This window comes from Cryptomeria japonica, chromosome 11, assembly GCF_030272615.1.
Source record: "Cryptomeria japonica chromosome 11, Sugi_1.0, whole genome shotgun sequence".
Lineage (NCBI taxonomy): Eukaryota > Viridiplantae > Streptophyta > Pinopsida > Cupressales > Cupressaceae > Cryptomeria > Cryptomeria japonica.
Genome location: NC_081415.1, coordinates 445,219,428 through 445,226,083, shown reverse-complemented (window position 1 = coordinate 445,226,083; position 6,656 = coordinate 445,219,428).

Sequence of the window (6,656 nt, the reverse complement as noted above, 5' to 3'; positions counted from 1 at the left end):
TTCATTATTATTTGCATACCAAAATCCGAAAAAGTAAAAAAACAAAAAATAAAAAATAAAAAAACATTGCTTGCACTTAGGATTTCTCATCTAGGTCTGACATCAACTTCTGATCATCAATCCCCCTTATCACTTGAGGTGCATCTTCCTTGATTTATGGAATCTATATGTGTCTTTGAGTTAGTATTTCGCTTGGAGTTCATCATCTCCTATCATAGCATGCCCTCTCTTTGATAAATTATCCTTGTGTCTATCCATCATAGCACAAGTCAAACCCTACATTGGAAATATTTTCATACCTAGATTATCCTTAGTGCTTGCATCAAATATCATTCATTCTCATATCCCATTTAAGGTTTAGCTACACAACACTTTCCTATCATATAGATTGCATTTTGCATCAACTCTTTAGCACATTCCCATCTCAATCATGTCACATAGATTGCATTTTTGCATTGATCCTTACCACATCCTCATCTCACTCATATCATATAGTTCCCCCTTTGCACTTTAGTGTTTGCATCATACCTAGGGTCTCATACATTTTCCTAGGTTAAAGATCAGAACTATCGTTAATCTCCATGGCTACCTTGGCCCAACAAATTCAAGATATCAAGAGAGAAATATATGACATTCAAGCCCAACAAAAAGATTCAATGGCCCCTCTTGAGATAAAATTTCATGATATCAAGAACAACAAACTTCAAGAAATGCTAAATCGACTATATAAGGTGGAACAACAACTGATTGAAAATCAAAAGCCAAATCTCCGACAAGATCCCATGAATTCCTCACCAAGACAACAAGAAATTTCTTCAAAATATCCCTCAAATAGACACTTTACACCTTTGAGACAATCTATTGAGTCAGCTTTGAAAGAGCTTCTTGAGCACAATCTTATCATATTGCCTAACAAGACCACATGGGGATGTGAATTTTTGATTAATTATTGTGCATATCATAGACATAACAAACATAAGACTTCAATATGCATGGAATTAAAACATAAAATTCAAGACCTCCTTGATAATGGTGCTATTGAAATTGAAGATCCTAATGATTCACCTAAGGAGAAACTAGATGCCATTACCAACCATGATCAAAATAATACACCTATGTCTAGAAAGACTCCATATGTGGCCTCCATCTCTTCCATGATGCCTTCATATCCTAAAACATCTCAGCAACAATCCATACCATCTCCTTCAAATAATGAACCTAATGGTGAAAATTCTCATGTTGACCCTCAAGGGCTATCAATAGTATAAATCCAAGCTAATCCATTCTTTTATACAAATCCTTTATACGATTCAGATATATTAGATCATATGCCATCATGCACTCCGATTCCAATCATACCCACTCTAGAAGGCCCCATCCAAAATGCTTCCCCATTATGCGAAAACATGAACACCTTCCAAGAATTGCATATCGAAATTACTACCCCTTCCTTAGAAGTGGCTCCATGTCAAGAGGATAATATGAAAAATGAAGAAATGAGTTCTATCATAAATCAAGATCAAGACACCAAAACTCTCCAATCCCATCCAATGGTTGAAAAAGATCCTACCTCCCCATAATCCCATGATTATCCCCTTGTACCTTTCTATTTCTTCCAAGATGGTCCCCTTCCATCTCAAGAGAAAAGAATCCTTCCAAATCCCATTCCTAATCCACTTCCTAAGCAATATCATGATGCCTCTTCCACCTTTTCAAATGGTCCTATTCAACATGAAGTGTCAAACACCCTTCCTACTCTATCCAATGGTCCTCTTCCATGTCAAGATCAAAGTATCCCTTTATTCCCTTATCATATTTCTCCATCTTTGCCTCAAGAGTCCATAATGCCCATAAATCCCTCTCATGACCCTATCATTCCTTTCAAGCCACCTCCACCTCAAAATAGACTTGTCTCTAGCATCAAAAGTAAGAAGAAACCCTTTGTTAAAAAGATCTTCCAAAGAATGCATTATCAAATAAAAGGGTTGGACATTCATGAACAGGGTATATCAGAACCCCCTAATATAAAAGAAAATCTTGATTATAATGGTTACATTTCTCACTCTCAAGATATTGGTATCCCTCATAAATCCTATATTTCTCTAGTTAAATCCAAATACGCGCCTTCCCCTTCACCCCTTCCATCTATTTTAGGTCCCTATATCCCCCCATCCCTTATGTGGGATCAACAAAGGCACACATCTTTGAGAACCTTCCATCCATCCAAGTCAAGCAATCCACATGTATTTAAGTATCAACATGTCCCACCTAATTGACATGTAAAAACAAAGCAAAATGTGATCCAAAAAGAAAAAGAGATATACAAAAGGCCACAAAGGCCCATTGAGCAAAAGAAAGAAATTTCAAAAACTATATGGGTTCCTAAGGTGCTTGTAGAAGCAATGCATTCCAAGGAACTACAAAAGAAAGAAATTTCCAAAAGGCCACAAAGGCCCACAAAGAAAGAAGAAAAGTCAAAAAATTTATGGCTTCCTAAGTCTTACATTGAGGAAATGTGTTCTAAAGAATCACAAAAAAATAAAAAATGAAGAACCATGTGGATTCCCAAGTCGCTCGTACATGACTTGCACACTAAAGAAAAATCAAAATTGGCATTCAATTTTGCTACCCCATCTTCTCCCACATCCACTATCCTAAAACCTATTTCACCTCCTTGTGTCCTAAAATCCACATCAACCTTTCCATCAAAATCACAAACTCCAAAATCCACTATTCCTCCACCAATTCACCACCCCTCAAGTTGTATGCCAATGTTGATCTTGCCAGCATTTCCATCTAGCCATGCACAATTCTTCCAACATCCCATCCATTATCCAACACCTATGTTCTCTCCTCCCATCCCTCTTATCCAATCCTTTGCATAAATCCTTATTCTTTTCGTCTTATCATCCATTTCATCTCCCTTTACCATCACCCTATCGACATCTTTGAGCAAACCTTCAATAGCCATGGATCGTTATAGAACATCTTTCAGGGATATTATCTAGAGAACAATTTAATTCCTAAGTCATATCTCCTATCAAGTATCCATCATCTTCCAACAGTTCGAAAAAAGTCAAAAAAAAAATGAAAGAAAGAAGTCAAAATGAGAAAAAAAGAGAAATAAAAAAAAATAGTAAAGAAATATAAGTTCATCCATTGGTGAAAACCTGGCAAACCGGCACCTTACGCAAGTACCATGATGAAAACCTGGCAAACAGGTGTCATGCGTAATTCATTGTCCTCTTGCACTATTCACTAGGGGCAAGTTCCATCCGTGTGCATCCATCTATTATCCATCATCCTCCATTATCCCTAATTCACTCTATATCCATCCATATCCCTTTTTCCACCTTTGATCTTGACAAGGTTAAGGATATTTATAGGCTTTTGTGTGTCCTATCTATTGCACTTGATCCACACCCTTAAGCTCCTATCCATTATTTTTCCCATTACTTTCTTCCATCCATAATTACCCCCTCTTGATCTTGCTTGTCCTATCTACCTCCTATCCAAATATATCCCTCTATCTTGATCAAAATTACGGACATAAAATGCAAAAAAAACCTCTTGACATGTCCATTCCTTTGAATCACATGACATTCATTACACCTATCCTAGCTTTACATTGCTATATCTGGTCCATGTGCTTGGATTAAACATGTTATCCTATTGTGGTATAGTCCTTAAAAATTGCATAAGCTTCCTCCATCATTCACTTATCCATTTCTATCCCATTCATTCATTCACTGGCTCAAAATCCCTTTTACCTTGCTAGACACTAGGGGCAAACACAAAAAATCATAAAAATCATAAAATGTCCTGAAAAATCATAAAAAATGATAAAATATCCTGAAAAAATCATAAAACATCATAAAATGAAAATCATAAAAATCATAAAATGTCCTAAAAATATATTAAAAATCATAAAAAATCCTGAAAAAATCATAAAAATCATCAAATGTCCTGGAAAAATCATAAAAAAAAAACCTACAATGTCTTGAAAAAAATCATAAAAATCATGAAATCCCCTGAAAAACCCTAAAAATTAAAACATTCATAAAACCCTAAAAATCATAAAAATCCAAAAACATGTAATAAACATTGTGATGACACAAACACTTTGGACAACCATGCAGCTTTGGAACTTCAACGGACTCATGACAGGACGAAACTTAAATTGAGCAAACAGAACAACATCTGATCAACTTATACACCCAAACCCATTAACTATGAACAAAAAAATCATTTGACATGAAACATATTGTTTGCTTATTTTCTCTTGATTGTTTCTGATTTTTCTTTTTGGTGACATGTCTTTTAGCTTTTCCAAGATGTCTCTGACTAGAAAGGCGAGGATGGGGCATGTTCACTTGTTTGCTGCTTGTGGGATGTTCCTTAGGAATATGATGACACATCCTAGGACATGATCAATTAAGATCATCGAGGACATATTGGTCTGATACATATTGAGGCATTCCTTTATTGTTTGATATGTTTTCTTTCTCGCAATTGGTGTGACTGATTCATTTGGGTCTAATTCATATCCAGATGATTTTTTGCCTTTTGCTATAATAAGCTCGATGATGATACAAGCACTTAAAAAGCACAAGAATTCTCATCACCTTTCATATCCTCTTTCTCATCACTCGTTCTTTTTTTTCCATCACTTTTCTCTTCTCATCCTCCTTTTCATCTATCTTTTTCATCATCTTCTTCATTCTTCTTATTGCAGTGAGATCAATCACACACTTTATCCAACTGAAGCATGTCTTTGAATCTCTAATCCCTTTATCAACCAGCTTGCTTTTTGCAATCACAATGCCCCCAGAGTCAATCAATCAATCATTGGCCCACCTTATCTTGCACTCACACCAATCCCTATCAACTTAATCAACTTATCAACCTGGCTATACTATTCATTTCCATCAATTGTTCAGTTACGCCTCATCAACTATGCATTTCCATCAAATGTACATCTCAACCTAATCATTGGCGCAATATCAATCATCCAATCTTCTCTCCCATGATCTATCAAGAGACCAATCTCCATCAATCTGTTCGATCAATCTCTTAAGGGGGCATAACCAATGAATCATCATCATCCTTACCAGGACACCTCTGGGGCATATATTAGTTGATCATTTTCTTTGAAACAACGCGATAGGATGCATTGTCTCAAAGAGGGGCAAAATGTAGACACATAAAAATTTCCATTAATTTGTCCTCATTTAATTTCAAATTTCTCCGAACATCAGGCGAATCCTTATTATTACACTATTATTTCTCCATAATTCGTTTTTCATAATTTCCATCTTTCATTATACTATTATTAATATATCATCATTTATTTATTAAATTTATTAAATAAAACATTATATCATATTCATTTATACGCCTTCATGCATTCACCTTATATACATTTCTCTATTTATTTAATAAAACCCTTTAATATCCCCTCCTACCACTTACCATTTCCCATTTACCACTCATCTTCTCTATACCACTCATCTTGCATTATCCCATATTCATCCCACAACATGAACTCGCCCGGAGAAAATCTATTTAAACAAGGCCCTCTCTCTTATTTGGGCATCTCGTCTTTATGTGTCGAACTTATGTCAGTTTGCATTCTTCATCATCTTTGCATTTCATTTTCTTTAGCTTACTTTGCATTAATCATCTCGAATCTCTAAAAACCATAGCTTCTTGTGTTTGCTTCTGAGAGCAAATATTATCTACATAAGATCTTGGTTTAAGGAGTGCAATGGAGTAAATTGTGTGACATGCATGTGTGTTCTTAGTTTAGATTTTAATTTGCATTTGTGTTTTTGACAGGAAAAACTTCATTGTTGGATGCTGGAAGATTGAATCTTGTATTCAATCCATTTCCTCCATCTACCATATCCACATGCTCTGATCTGTTTTCCATGACATTCATCAACCTTCACATTTGCACTTTCTACTATCTTCTTCAATCTCTTATTGTAACACCGGTAGGTCTTGCTCTTAGTAGAATAACCCAAGAAAATTCCTTCATCACATCTTGCATCAAATTTTCCTATATTCTCATCTCTTTTGATATAACATTTACTTCCAAAAATTCTGAAATATCTAACCATAGGAACATGACCAAATCATAACTCATAAGGAGTCTTACCAGAATCACCTTTAATATGCACCCGGTTGAATGTGTATACAATAGTGCTAACAACTTCTCTCCAAAAGGTCTGTGCGACATTTCCTTCAATCAACATAGTCCTAACAACATCCAAAATGGTTTTGTTCTTCCTTTCAACAACTCCATTCTACTGAGGGGTTCTAGGAGCATATAACTGTCTTATAATTCCATTCCTCTCACAGAATGAATCAAACTCATCGGATGTGAATTCTCCTCCTCTGTCTAATCTTAAACATTTTAGCTTCAATCCTGTCTCTATCTCCACCTTAGCTTTGAATATCTTGAATTTCTCTAGTGCTTCTAATTTCTCCCTTAGAAAAGTAACCCACATCATTCTAGAATAGTTATCAATCAACAACATGAAATATATGTCACCCTACATGCTTGTCACTCTTGTAGGACCACACAAGTCAGTATGCACAAGATCCAATAAACCATTAGATGTATACAACTTACTTTTGAATGAAATTCTTGT